The sequence below is a fragment of the Cibotium barometz genome, chromosome 33 (assembly GCF_041138505.1).
Source record: "Cibotium barometz isolate CiBa-2024 chromosome 33, ASM4113850v1, whole genome shotgun sequence".
Classification (NCBI taxonomy): Eukaryota; Viridiplantae; Streptophyta; class Polypodiopsida; order Cyatheales; family Cibotiaceae; genus Cibotium; species Cibotium barometz.
This window is the reverse complement of record NC_141078.1, coordinates 12,181,112-12,197,066: the sequence shown is the minus strand read 5'-3', so window position 1 is coordinate 12,197,066 and position 15,955 is coordinate 12,181,112.

Sequence of the window (15,955 nt, the reverse complement as noted above, 5' to 3'; positions counted from 1 at the left end):
TGAGAGAGAGAAAGAAACGTGTGTGTATATGTGGGAGGTCTCCATGCTCTCAAGCTAAAATGAGGAGAGAGAAGGTGAGGAGAGAGAAGGTGAGGAACCATAGCAAGTAGAGGAGACATTGTGTGTGGGTAGAAGAAGAAGGAAAGAAGAGAGAGGGCAATATGGCTACGCTATATGTGTACATGCAAAATAGGAAAGAGAGAGAAAGAGATTTGATCACTTTGACATGGTGCATACTTAAAAGTAAAAGCATGAGAGTGTGAGAGAATGTATTAGATTGTGTGCATTATTCTTGTGTTTGTGTTTCAGGAGGAGGAAGAGAAAGAAAGAAGAAGAAGAAGAAGAGAGTTCACGAGAATAATAAGTAGAGAGAGAGAAGAAAGAAAGAAAGAGTTTTGAAGTGTGAAAGAGAGAGAGTGAAGAGTGGAGTGAAGTGAAGATTAGCCAAATGTTGAATGCAGTGATGCTGTTGCAGATTGACTGAAACGTGGAAGTGTTGGAAATATCGGTTCTTTTTCATTAAATTCTTGGAAACAATTTACACAAAACCATTTTGATATTAAATTTCTTTATTCAGTTTAGAATGGTGAAGTTGTGTCTTGAAGATCTGTTGGGTCGTAGTAGTTTGTTCTTTTTCATTTGTGTGTTTGTGTGGGTGTGTGTAAATAAAACATTGTAAATTATTTCATACAAAAAGATGTCTTTTCGGTGTGTGTTTCTAGGATTTAGGCTGTGTGTGGTTGTTATTTAGGACGCATTCACTGTTTTAGTGGGTATTTAGTGCGTTGGACTAGAGAGTAGGAAGGCCAGTCATTTTTGGTGTGTTCGCCGGGAGTCACTAGCTAGTTAGTAGCTATGGGATATCTCGGCGCATATATTTTGCGTGTGAGAACCAGGGTTTAGGAGTTCAAAAAAAAGAAAAAGAAAAAGAAAAAAAAAACGGCACGATCCTAGGATCAGAAGGACTTAGGAGTGGCCCGCGAGGAGTCAAATGAGAAAGGGGCATAGGTAAACACATGTGATTTTTTGAGAGTTTTGCTAACTGGGTTCCGTACGAAGAAGAACGACAAGAGTGGGAGGACATATTCATTCAAGAATATTACCCACGGTTTTCCAGTGATGTGATACGTAAGATCAAGGCCACATACTGCAAGGATTATCTTAGATCCATAGAGCCCTTTGGTTTGTTCCATGCACCAATTTGGTGGAAGTGGTTTATCAAGGCAATTTTAAGGTCCATCAAGCTAGATAATCCAGAGAATCACGAAGAACCTCAGGAAGTAATAAGTGTATGAGTGAGTCTACTCAGGGTCGAACAATTGACCCAAGACAAGCAAGGGAAGAAAGGAGGAAAAGGAGGGCTGAACGAGCTGAAATCTGCCTCGCTGCGCAATTAGAGTTAGTGAACCTATTGTTGAGAGAGCAAGAACCGAACGTGACACAAGGAAGATCCTTGGATAGCGGTAAATTTCAGGTTAGCGTTCCTTCTAGTCTAAGCGGGGAAGATCTTTCGTGTGATGACCAAACAATAAGGGATTTAGGAGTCAGCAATCGACCTGTACAAGTTGATAGCCCAACAAGAGAAGAAAGAGAGACTATTGCAGGCACTAGCGGTAGTGTGCCTAGAGGACTTAGAAGCTATCCACGATTACCTAGGGTAAGACCTAGAGCTTTAAATTTCTGGGACGATCCAACTTTTGAGGTATTACCATTTTTCCAAATGGCTGTTCCAGCACAAAGAGCAACAATCCGGTTAGCCGACTTTGTGCAATTTGTGGGACTTTGGGACGAGGATCCTGATGCGCATTTACAAAAGTTTGAGGTGACGTGTTGCTAATGAGATAATTGATCAAGATCAAAAGCTGCATATCTTTTCGGCAACTTTTAAAGATGAAGCAGCAAGTTGGTATGGCAACTTGGATGCAGCCTCCAAGGCCACGTACAAAAATCTATCAACATCTTTTTTGGTCAAATTTAGAAGGCAAGGTTTTCAAGATAGATTAGCCCAGCAATTAGACTACTTGTTGCAAGGAGTGAACGAGAGCATTGACCATTACATACAATGCATGGAGACCATTGTGAGGAAGATGGGAGTAGCAGCCCCTAATGATGACACACAAAAGCGTCATTTGATTGATGGTCTAAGGGATCCAGAGGCTCAGAAGTATGTTGGGCTTCGTCGGTCTGTTGATTTGAACGCGGCCAAACAAGAAGCTAGAAATTGGGAAGAGGTACAGCTGGGACAGCAACGACGGAGGGAATTACTTTATGGCCCTATGGGGACATCACCTATGGTTAGCTCTATGAGACCCCAGGAGGTCTCAACAATTGCCGGTCCCTCACAACCACAAGTGGTTGTTAATACAAATCCAGCATCATACATGCCTCCAAACCCATATATGACTGCACCGGCATACATGCTTCAGACCGGAACACCACCACCACCTTTAATGAGCGAGGCAAGGGTGGGGGACATTGTGACAAGTGTGTTGGGAAAATTTAAAGAGGAGATCTTAAGTGCTGTGCGAGCTCTGGTAAGGGACGTTATGGCTATAGAGCCACAGCTGCCTACTATGCAAGCCAATGCGCAAAGTCCACTCCGAAAGTCCACTCTGATCAAATATATGGTGTGGGAAATGTCATGGCTATGGCCACTTGGCTACAGAGTGTCCTACTGTATCTCGAGTTGTACCTGATCAACCACGAATCTTGTTTTGTACTTATTGCTTGAAAAACAGTCATATAGAGGAAAAATGCTTCATTAAGCAAGCACATGAGAGAAGGTAAGCGCAGGGGATGAACACTAATTTTAATTGCATGGATAAGAATAATATTACTTATGAAATTGGACCTCTACCTCGACGGGCGAGGGCAAGGTGGAATGAGGGGACAAAGGCCAAGGTCACCATATCGGCCATATTTTGGCCGGGGTTATCAAGGATATGGAAGTCCTAATACAATTACCCAAGGAACAGTGATTTGTTGGAACTGCCACCAAGAAGGCTGGACATTGCTGCATATTGGCCGAATGCAAGGGCACACCAAGATTATGTTCCTTTATGCAAGCAATGCAGTGAGGAGGGCCACGAGGAGAAAGATTGCCCTAAAAGTAATGCAAAATTAATAGGGGACAAAGGGAAGCAAATTGTAGATGAGGGTCCAACTTCAGCAAATTTAGTGGAAGTAGTCCCTATAGTAGGTGCTACGAAAGAATCGGACAGAAAATCTAGAAAGGTGACATTTGCTCATAATCATCCAATGGTGGGAGTTGTTACTAGATCCCAGGGGAAAGTGCAAAGGATTGCAGAAAGCTTGCCGAAATCAACCCAATTAGAAGGAGGAAAAATAAGCATGCTTAAGGAGGCATCTTTAGAGGAAGTTGCAGAGAGTCAAGAGCCAGTGACGGATGAGCAATCGTCTGATCAACCTCCCATAGCACGCGTAGGTTGGTGTAACACCTTTCCTTGATAGATTAAAAGTACCACGTGCTAAGAAGGTCGGGATAGGTGCTAAAGTTGATCTAAAACCTCAATTTGATTTATGGGATATATTGGAACGGTGTGAGGTGTCTATTAGTCTACCTACATTAGCGGAGATCTCTCCAATATGTCCAAAGCAGATGTATCAACGACTTGCACGTCGACGTTCGCGGGTGAGAAAAGAAGTGACCCCTAAAGAACCTTTGGAAACAGGAGTGCAAGTAATTGATATGTTTATGGATTCTGAGGCTGCAACTATTACGGTAGAAATTGGACATCATCAGGTCATGGGGGTGCAGCTAGATGGAGGAGCTGCGGTGAATCTCATGACTGAATACACAATAGAAGAGTTGGGCCTAAAGGGTTTAGAGCCCACAAATATCATGTTGCGAGTAGCAGATCAACGTCGAGTGAAACCATTAGGTCTGCTTCAAGGAGTAAAGACTATAATAGCTGGATTGGAGTTTTGCGTTACCTATCTAGTAGTGCGACCGCATTCCTATGGTGCAGCGTTTCCAATCTTGGTAGGACGACCTTGGTTAGTACAAGCTCGATGTGTTCAAAAGTGGCATAAAGGGATAATAACCATAGGTCCACGCACGGATAGAGTTCAATTGAGGGTTGTGTCTAAAGAATTCTTGAGGGAGTTCACTAAACCACCTTCTACAACCGAAGAAATGACGAGATATGGAAGTGATACATCCGTTGGTGAGGAAGTAGTCCAAGAACGCTTTGCATTAAATAAAGATAAGTATGCTCATTTTCTTCAAAATGGGTATCAAATGCAAATGGTTGATACAGATGAGCCTATAATGCAAAAGAGAGAGTGCTCTAACTTTGCTTTGGATGCCGGTATGGGAGAATATCGAGTGCATTTTTCTTCGGAGAATGACTCTGACAATGACATTACCGATTGGTTGTCATCACCAGAGGAGTGTGTAGTGGATTGCTTTTGCACGGATACAATCAAGCAGAGGAGAGCAGACGATGGGGATAAAGCAAGGCACCAAGAGCTATATGCCCTTATTGAGAAATTGCAAGAGCAGTTAGAGCTAGAACGAGTTTTTTCTAGTGAATCGATGGATGCATTATTAAGGAAGGTGAAGCTACTAGAGGAAGATAAGGGACGAGCTGAGATAAAAATTAGACATTTGCAAGATTTGACCTTGCAACTTGAAGAGTGCTGTCATGAAGAAGAAACTTCTTAGGAAGCCTTACTTCGAGAAAAAGATCGTGAGATTGGTCGTTGTCGACAAGAACTCAAATATAATGCGAGGTATACTCAAAAGTTGCTCAGAGAATGTGAGAGATATAAGCAAAAAGATAACAAGAGTGAGGATGGCTCGTCGTTGCAAAAGATGAGTAGAAGGAAAAATAAGTCATTTTCCAGAGAGTTCTTGAAAGCACAATACAATGAAACAATAGGAGGTGATAGAGGAGAGTTCAATGATTGGACTGATTCCAAGATGATTGAGGTAGTGAGGGATGCTTTTATGGTCCAAATCGAGGAGCCTATCAATGATGAAGAGGAAATAGACCCTTTAATGGTGATACCTTATACCCATGAAAGTCTTGTAAGTGCTCATTCTTCGCACGAAGAGGAGGAGGAGTGTAACACCAAGCAAAAGTTTCTAGAAAATGTTTGTTTCAAAGTGAGAGACCATCCACCTATACAAGCTAGATCTCGTCGACGATCAGCCTTTGTTTCTGATGCATTAGAAATTACTCAGCGCTCGGAAGTTGAAGAGGGAAAATGCTTTACATTGGGGAGTCAATTGCAAGAACAAACCTTAACTAGATTGAGAGAGGTTCTACAAACATACAAACATGTCTTTGCTTGGTCCTATAAAGACTTGCAGGGAGTGAAACCTGAGATATGCCAGCATTACATTGATTTAGAGCCAAACGCTAGGCCGGTATGCCAACGTCAAAGGCACACAAACCCTGTCTATGCAGAGCTTGTGAAAGTAGAAATAACAAAGCTGTTAGATGCGAGTTTCATTTATCCTGTGGCATACAGTGAGTGGGTTTCCCCAATTGTAATTGTTCCAAAGAAAAATCGTAAGATTAGAATTTGTGTGGATTATCGAAAGCTAAATGATAAGACTAAGAAGGATCACTTTCCATTGCCTTTCACTGATCAAGTTCTAGACCGAGTAGCAGGGCATAAATTGTATTCCTTCTTAGATGGTTTTAGCGGTTATAATCAAATACAAATCCACCTAGATGATCAACCAAAAACCACTTTTACAATAGAATGGGGAACGTATGCTTATCGAGTGATGCCATTTGGATTATGTAATGCTCCATCTCGGGTGATGATGGCTTCATTTCAAGAGTTTTTACAAAAGTGGATGGAAATCTTTTTGGACGAGTTTTCAATTGAAGGGGATGAGGAGGATATGCCTGAGAAGTTGGCTAAGGTCTTTGATCGTTGTCAGCAAACCGGTATTTCCTTGAATCCGGAGAAATGTGTTTTTGGCATTAAGAAAGGAATCTTGTTAGGTCACATGATTTCATCTGAGGGCATTACTGTGGATGATAGTAAAATCAATAAGATACGTGATCTGCCTGCTCCTACAACCATGAAGCAATTACGAGGGTTTTTGGGACATGCTAATTATTATCGCCGATTCATATTGAATTTTGCTTCGGTGGTAAACTCTTTAACTACTCTTCTTCGGAAGGATGTACCCTTTGAATGGTCACAAGATTGTCAAGAGGCTTTTGATACAATCAAAGATCGATTGATAAAAGCACCAGTTTTGATACCCCCAGATTGGTCTAAACCTTTTCATATTCATGCAGACGCTTCACACACAGCTGTAGGAGCAGTTCTTTGTCAAGCAGACGATAAGAAGGTAGACCATTCGATTTATTATGCGAGTCACAATTTGACAGAGACAGAGAGAAATTACACTACAACGGAGAAGGAATGTTTATCCATGGTATTTGCCGTGAATAAATATCGACATTATTTATTGGGCAAGTTGTACAAACAGCTTGAAGAAATACTGTGACAATCAGAGGACTCAGAGGAAGAGGAATGTTCTAAAAAGAAGAAGAACCATCTCACCCTACACCAAGTAGCAAAAATAACCAAGGGATTTTCTTAGAGCAGAGATGAATCTCCACCTAGACTGCCAGTCAAGGCGAAAGGGAAATTCTAGAGCAACACAAAAGAAGTGAAAAAACTAAAAGCAGAATTGGCTGAACAATCAAAAGAATTGAGATAAGTGACCTACTACTATAACCAAGCTATAATGGATAATCAATCATCTACCCAGGATAATATGCAGCTAAAAGAAGAACTTGAGAAGTATAAAAAGGCACTTGCCAGATAGCAGGGAGAACTCGATTGTCTACTAACACCATATTGGGGAATATGGGAATTTCTCACAAGTTTGGGACACGTGGTCAAAAGTTTGGATTAACCATAACTTGAACACCACTAATCCAAAATGAGCGCTTTATAGCTCTTTAGATTCCATTTTTCAAGCGCTTTCCAACGATAGGTCATATGATAGGGTTTTGAGAAACTTACAAACATGTTATCCATGTCCCCTTTTTTAAGTATTCAAAAATGGGAATTAGGAAATTCCCAAATTCACTAATAGGGTGTTCTAGAAAAGAATGGTGAGCTCGTATCCAAAATGGAGCTACTACAAATTCAATGCATAGAAGCACTGGCCAATTCCTTTGAAACTAGTATCAAGATGCTCAATAGCTCTCTTGATCAAATAATTCTGGGAACAAGGATTAGAACAGAGATCGCCAACAATCAATCTACTTTCCTCTCCCTTGATGTGTTCATCGACACTAGTGCCACAATAAGCCTAATTAGGCCAGGGCTCATTTGTTCATCGACACTAGTGCCACAATAAGCCTAATTAGGCCAGGGCTGATTTGACCCAAAAGGATGAACAAATGTAGAATAGATGTCACTTATGCAAATGGCACTAAAGGACTAATCTCACAGAGACATTCGTCTCACGGACATCTTGATCAACAATCTAGCAGTTCCCATCATGTTGTATGTCCATGAGAAGCATGACTGCGATATCCTAATCGCTCGGCACCAACTTTTTGCACACCTTTGAAATGTATGCAGTGTATCCCAAAAGGAACATCTTCAGAATTAAGATTAAAAAGGGACATTATGAATATCTAAAGATAAAAGGAGTAGCCACCCTTACAAGCAACCCTATCAAGAGAATATTTGAGCTACCAAAAAAAGAGGATTCTACTACAGAGGCGTTCTTCAACAGTGAAAGGCAAAGGTATGCTGCAAAAATCAAGGCTATGCAAAAAAGTATCTAACTCTTTGCTCCGAATACCCCCTTGCCAGATGGGAGGGATCAAAATTTACAGTCAAGCTACCACTTAAAGGAGTCACTCCGACCAAAGCCTCTCACCTTGGAATGAATCCTGATGATCTTGAATAATGCAAGAGACGTATCCAAGAAATTCTAGCCAAAGGATTAATCAAAGAAGCAGATTCAAAGTGGTCCTCTCCTGATTTCTTCGTTAACAATCATAATGAAATCAAAGGAGGAAAAAAGACAATGGTGATAGACTACAGGAAGCTGAACTAGCATCTAACGGATAAAAGGTATCCTTTGCACCTTTTTGTCAACCACAACAACAATGCTATCTACTGGGCATATCGGTAGCATACACCTCACTCTGAAAGGTACACTTTTCGGAATACACCCATGTGCACCTGAAGGTAGTGCGCTTGTAAAGTTTCTCTTTACAAATAATACCCGACTTGGGCCTCAAGGCATCTAGCTTGAATGACAAGACATTCGCCTTGTGCTTCAAGGCAGCAAGCTTGGGCATCAAGGCATACTTGGGTATAAATAAACGCCCTCACAAAGAGAGAGACACGCCTTAGTGTATGCTTTCTCTAGTTTGTGAGCCTTCCTTAGCCATCATCTCCCTTCACTCTCTTGTATATTGAGTCGCACGTTTTTCACTCTCAGTCCAGAGTTTTTCTTCCAATCATAATATATGATTATTGAGATCATTGTGTTCATTTATCTCGTTATACTCTTGACAAGTATTTCTTTTACGGCCTGTGTTAATATGATTGTTAAGATTACCACTTCGTATAAGCCCAAGTTAACCTCTCTTATCCACAAATAGCGTTCTAGTATGAGAGCTTGTTAATCTCTCTTTAAACGTTCTTCTTATAGTCTTAGGTATTGATCATCATTCACCCATCTGTATTGGAGTAATAGAGTATTTTTCTCTCGCAGTCTAAGGTGCTACTTTCTTGAAGCCTATTCCATCGGCATTAAGTCACGAAGCACAGCCAGGGGGCGTGACATCAGACGTCCCCTAGCATGAAGCGGTAATCTTAACAGTTGTATTAACAGAGGCCGTAAAAGAAAGACTTGTGATGAAGAGTATAACGAGAGAAATGAACACAATGATCTCAATAATCATATATTATGATTGCACGAAAAAATATGGATTGAGATTGAAAAAACTTGTGACTCAATGTATAAGAGAGTGAAGAGAGATGGTGGCTAAGGAAGGCTCACAAACTAGAGAAAGCATACACTAAGGCATGTGTCCCTCTTTGTGCGGGCACTTATTTATACCCAAGTATGCCTTGATGCCCAAGTTGATGGCTTGAAGCCCAAGCAAAATGTCTTGTCATTCTAGCTAGATGCCTTGAGGCCCAAGCCGAGTGCCTTGCAAGTCAAGCCGGGTATTATTTGTAAAGAGAAACTTTACAAGTGCACTACCTTCATGTGCACATGGGTGTAGTCCAAAAAGTGTACCTTTTGGAGAGAGGTGTGCGCTACTGATATGCCTGGTAGATAGCATTGTTGTAACTTGTAGCATACTCTATCGACAAGCCCAATAGATAGCATTTTTATATTATGTGGTTGACAAAAAGGTTCAACCACTCACCCAAGCCACGTGGGCTATGTTACATCAATTTTGGAGCAATGTGCGTACAATGATTCTACTGACCCTTCGCAAGTCATAATGCCAGCAACATAATTATTTGTGCCTTTGACATGTTTGCATTTGAAATTCCAACAGGCAAACCATCCCGCCACCCGAAGAAGTCGACCATTACTGATTTTTCGCACATTTTCTGAAGAGAGAAATCCCATGAAATAATTGAGATCTTTCTTTAGTGTGAATTGCACGGGAAGAACAAATAGTTGGAAATTCTCAAAAAAAAATTGGCGAGATAAAATTTCCTTGTGGATGGAAGGGTAATTTAGTTCTGCATCATGAAATCTTCGTGCAGCATATCTGCAAATTTCTTCCTTCCTATCCTTCGATTCCATGAGAATGCCGCCCCAATATTTGTCAGAGGCGTCCGATTAGATTGTAAGATGTCCATCTGTGGGGAGACGCATCTTCGGAAGAGAGAGGAATTTTTCCTTGATCTTTATGACCGCTTCTATTTGTTTGCTAGTCCATTTGGACTTGTGAGTCAAAAACTTTTGGAGAGCTTGCCAATCTTTGGAGAGGTTGAGCGGGTAGATCCAAGAGACATAGTTGAGACATCCAAGGAACCTTTGTGCAACCTTGACATCCAAAAATCTTTCGGGAAAAATTACAGATCTTCTATATAACATGTTCCTGGAGCATTATCTGTCCTAAATAAATTGTTACTCCCAAAAAATTTATCTTCTGAAGGAACATGTGAAGTTTTGTTTCAGAAATCACAAATCCAAATTTCTAAGGCTCATTGAAGGCTTGTTCCAAGTGCTTGAGGTTTTCTTTGAGACATTTTGAGAAAATTAAAATGTCCTCAATGTAAGAAGATGCAAACTTCTTGAATTGTCTGAAGACCGATCGAGTCAATGCATCTTTGGAATTCTGAAGGTGCATTATTTAATTTGAATGGCATCACTTTCCGTTGAATTGTCCTTATGGGACTACAAAGGCCGTTTTGTGTTTATCTTTCTCAGCAATCCTGATTTGATGAAAACCGGACTTCATGTCCAGCTGAGAACCATTTAGCAACAGAGATTGACTTGATCAGATTGTCCTTGTTGGGGATAGGCCCTACCTTTTATCTGTCAGATGCTAGTTCAGCTTCCTGTAGTCTATCACCATTCTCTTTTTTTCTCTTTTGATTTCATTATGATTATTGACGAAGAAATCAAGAGAGAACTAGTATTTGAATCTACTTCTTTGATTCATCCTTTGGCTAGCATTTCTTGGATAAGGCTCTTTCGTTCTTCAAGATCATCAGGATTCATTCCAGGGTGAGAGGCTTTGGTCGGAGTGTCTCCTTCTTGAAGTGGTAGCTTGACTTCAAATTTGGATCCCTCCCATCTGGCAAGGGGGTCTTCGAAGAAAAGGGTTAGACACTTTTTATGCATAGCATCGATTTTTGCAGCATACCTTTGCCTTTCAGTGTTGAAGAACGCCTATGTAGAATCCTCTTTGTTTGGTAGCTCGACTATCTTCTTGATAGGGCTGCTTGTAAGGGAGGCTACTCCTTTTATCTTCAGATCTTCATAATGTCCCTTTTTAATCTTGATTTTGAAGATGTTCCTTTTGGGATACACTACATACATTTCGAAGGTGTGTACAAATTTGGTGCCAATTAGGATATTGCAGTCATGCTTCTCATGGACATACAATCTGATGGGAACTGCTAGTTGATGAGGATGTCCGTGAAAAATTTCTCTATGATTAGCCCTTTAGTGCCATTTGCATAAGTGACATCTATTCTACATTTGTTCATCCTTTTGGGTCGACGAATGAGCCTTGGGTTGATTCCACTTATTGTGGCACCAGTGTCGATGAACATGTCGAGGAGGAGGAAAGCAGATTGATTGTTGGCAATCTCTGTTTTGATCCTTGTTCGGAGAATTATTTGATCGAGAGCGCTACTAACCATCTTGATACTAGTTTTGAAGGAATTGGTGAGTGCTTCAGTGCATTGAATTTGTAGTAGCTCCATTTTGGCTAGGAACTCACTATTCTTTTCTAGTAGACAGTCGAGATCTTCCTGCTGTCTGGCAAGTGCCTTTTTGTAATTTTCAAGTTCTTCTTTTAGCTGCATATTATCTTGGGCATATGATTGATTATCCATTATGGCCTGGTTGTAGTAGTAGGTCACTTGTCTCAGTTCTTCTGATTGTTCAGCTAATTCTACTTTAAGTTTTGTCACTTGTCTCAGTTCTTCTGATTGTTCAGCTAATTCTTCTTTAAGTTTTGTCACTTCTTTCGTGTTGATCTGGAATTTCTCTTTCGCCTTGACTGGCAAAATCTAGGTGAAGATTCATCTCTGCTCCAAGAAAATCCCTTGGTTATTTCTCCTACTTTCTGTAGGGTGAGATGATTCTTCTTCTTTTTAGAACATTCCTCTTCCTCTGAGTCCTCTGATTGTCATAGTAGTTCTTCAAGCTGTTTGTACTGCTGTTTTGAAGATGTGTGAGACCCCACTACCCCCTCCGCGCACCCGATTTTCGGTTGCTATTAGTGGAAGTAACTTCCTCTTGCGCGCGGGGCAAGGTTTCCCACTCGCGGCCTCGCCCTCGAATGTCCGGACACAAGACTAAACTGGTGGTCATTCCAAAACCGAAATCGAGAAAATTTCTCTTGCCCGAAAAACGGGGACGATTCCACCTTTTTGATTCACCTGATTAAACCATATAGAAGGAAAACTATCATTGACTTAATTTGAGGAAATCAATGCTTTTTCCTAACCGAAATCAGGCACAGCCGTTGATCTAATCATATGAGAAAATCGACGCTTTTTTCCTAACCGAAATCAGGCACAGCTGTTGATCTACTCATTTGAGAAATTCTTTAGGGTTTTATTTAACTACTCGAATTCTAAGCGTATTCCTATTATTTCAATTTAATTATTAAAACTCTACTGATTCCAGCCTAATCTGGCCCATGGGTTAGCCACCACCCAACCACTGGAATTGGTAGAACCAGACAATTACTCACCCACCCATAATTGAATGCCTTTCTTAACTTTTGCTTTCGAATACAGATACGCACACACTCCTGTTTAAAACTTTAACATATAAAATAATCCATTGACAAACAGTTATTGGTTACAAATGTCATAACTCAAAAATTCCATCCAGTCTCTTCTTTCTTAAAAAACAGTATCACTCTCGACTCTCCGTTGAGTCCAACTGGTCAGCAACAACGAGATCTACTAACAGATTACAATAATCATTTCGTCCATCATACAATCTTCCACGACATACGCATGGGTGTCCTAGGCACCGCGAGCCCATGCATTGCCTGGTCTCAGAACCCTCCAGGATCCTCCTTAGGTGTCCTGGCACTTCACTCAGGGAGAGGACTGCTTCGTCAACCCTCGCCCATCATACCGGAAGCACACCATTTTTCAACCATACCGAGGCTGGTCAAGACCTGGGCAGGCTTTGCCGCATGAGCTGTCCTTTGAACACTCCCTTTAAGAAAACAGGGTTTCTATGCAAGTTTTTAGTTTGATTTTCTTTTGAATACAAGGAGTATTTCTTGAATCAGTATCCCCAAAACTTCTTGATCGGAATTCTAAAATTTCATACCATAATTCCTTGAATTCTATAACCTTGATCCACAGATCGAAAGGTCTCAAACTTAGTTTCAGATTTGGTAGGAGTTTTGAGCGTATTTTTCTAAACTAGTCACACCTTCTTTCCTCGAAAAACTGACGAAATAGTTTGGTCTTGGTCATAGTCTGATTCAAGGTTTGAGTTGGATAAGATTTTTCCTAAACTATCTTTCTCAAAAAGGTTTAATAATTCACTTACTATTTTACCAAATTTATCTTTCTTTGAATATACACTTAAGTGATTTCTAAATTAGTTACGAATCCAGTGAGGAATAAATTAATCATTTACTTGAATATTTCGATCTCGATAGATTTCTTGAATTTTCTTTTTACAATCCGTGTGAATATAAAACGATAGAAATTTCTCTCTTAGAGTATTTAAGTAGTCATTTATCAAAAACTCATAGAATTTAAACATAGAATTTAAGAGAATTATATTTTTGATAACAAAAAATTCTTTATGCATCTATTTATGCATAAAAATCAACTTCAATGGGAATAACACTTTTATATAAAAGAAAATTTCTTTATGCATCTATTTATGCATAAAAATCAAATTTTATAAGAATAACGCTTTTATAATAAAAAAATCATTTATGCATCTTTCTATGCATAAATTTAATAAGAATAACACTTTTGTAACAAAAAAATCCATTATGCAACTTTCTATGCATAGAAATTAAATTTAATAATAATTACACTTTTATAATTAAAAAAATTCCATTATGCATCTTTCTATGCATAGAAATTGAATTTAATAAGAATAACACTTTTATAATAAAAAAATTTCCATTACGCATCTTTCTATGCATAGAAATTAAATTTAATAAGAATAACACTTTTATAATAAAAAAATTTCCATTATGCATCTTTCTATGCATAGAAATTAAATTTAATAATAGGAATAACACTTTAATAATAAAAAATTTTCCATTATGCATCTTTCTATGCATAGAAATTAAATTAAATAAGAATAACACTTTTATAATTAAAAAATTTTCCATTATGCATCTTTCTATGCATATAAATTAAATTTAATAAGGAAAACACTTTTATAATTAAAAAAAATTCCATTATGCATCTTTCTATGCATAGAAATTAAATTTAATAGGAATAACACTTTTATAATAAAAGAATTTTCATTATGCATCTTTCTATGCATAGAAATTAAATTTAATAAGAATAACACTTTTATAATTAAAAAATATCCATTATGCATCTTTCCATGCATAGAAATCAATTTTAATATTTAATATCAGTGATATCCATGCATATTCATAGGTGAATATGTACATGGAGTAATTAGATTATTTCTTTTAGATGCAAAAATGGTGGGAATTACTCTTTTGGAATAACATAAAAACAAACTTTATTTTCCACAAAATTCTGGAAAATTTTGCCATAACCTCCTTTGTATGGCTGACCATTTCTCTTTTTTATCATTCTTTATTTGACTTAAATTAACCCAATTAGATTTATAGAACTCTAATCTACCCAATTTTCTAAATTCAAGAGAGTAAACAATACGAAGAGTTTAATTAATCCCTTAGTTAATCTTTCTAGGATTAAGAAAGGCTGGAATGTAAAGAAGAGAAGGAGGTGACCTTTTCCTCAAAGGCATAGCATTTGAATTTAATTCAATCAATTGTAAAACATAAAAATTAAGAAAACCATAGATTTAAAACTCATAAATAAGTAAGAAAATTAGCTTACATGGAGCTTGTAAGCTCTCCTTTGGCTTGAGGGATTGAGGGCTCTACTCTTGTTTAAAGCAAGAGTGGCCACCAGTTCACTTTGGAGAGGACTAGGCCAAAAACAATTGAATTATTAAGAAATTCAATGTAGATGGCTCAAGACAGGAGTACAGTAACAGTGCATAAACACAATTAAGCTTTTACAAAGGGGTAGGCTTCTATTTATAGGAAAAAGTGAGCCTCTAACCAAGAAAATTTATTCTAGAATTTTCCAGATCAGTTTGGTTAAATTTTGACCATTTTTGGGTCAGTTCAGCTTACTTTTTGGATCTGCTTTCAAAATAGGAGAGAGGAGAGATGAGAATATCTCATTTAATTGATTAAAAATTAGAGGTAATGATGAGAAAAAGGCACCTACTTCATGAGGGGAGATCCCCATATTCTGAGGTGTCAAAATTCAGTTTTTTAATTATTTTCTTTGGTCCTTAGTCCACTCTTCATCTTAATATGTGAGCATTTACTCATTTTTGGGAGGGTTTTTCATTTATTCTTCAATTTATTTCCTCCCTACATTTGGATTAATCTTATTGCTCCATTAGAACCTTAATCCAAAATTTTCAAAAAATCTAGACTCTTAGGCTAAGGTCTTTTGTGCACATTATAATTTATCTCTAATGCACCTTAGGAATTTCTTTTTAAACTTCTGTTTCAGGGGAAGTTATTTTAATGAGACGGGATATTTTTCCATCCAAAGATATCTAAAAACTAAGCTATCTCTCTCTAGAATATTTTCTCTCTCTAGGCCAAAACAGTTAGAAACAAGATCTTTTATTATTCTGAAAAGGGGATTGATTACAGGGGAAGAAACTGGACATCTTGAGGGGTTGGGGAGGAATCTTACATTCTCTCCCACTTGAAAAATGTGAGATGTCCTCATCTCGCAGACTGGGGATAATCCCGCATCAGTTCGGCTTCTTTCTCCCAGGTGGCATCTTCAAAAGGATAGAACTTCCATTTGACTAATAATTCTCTCAGAACTTTGTTCGTGAGAACCTTCTCTCGATTATCAAGGATTTCTTTAAGTTGGAGTTCCATCCGTCCTTGGGTTGAAAGAGTTAAGAGTTCATCATTAAGCACATGATTCGGGCTCGGAACATACTTCTTAAGTAGGCTGACATGAAATACATTATGTACTTTGAGATGAGGAGGCAGAA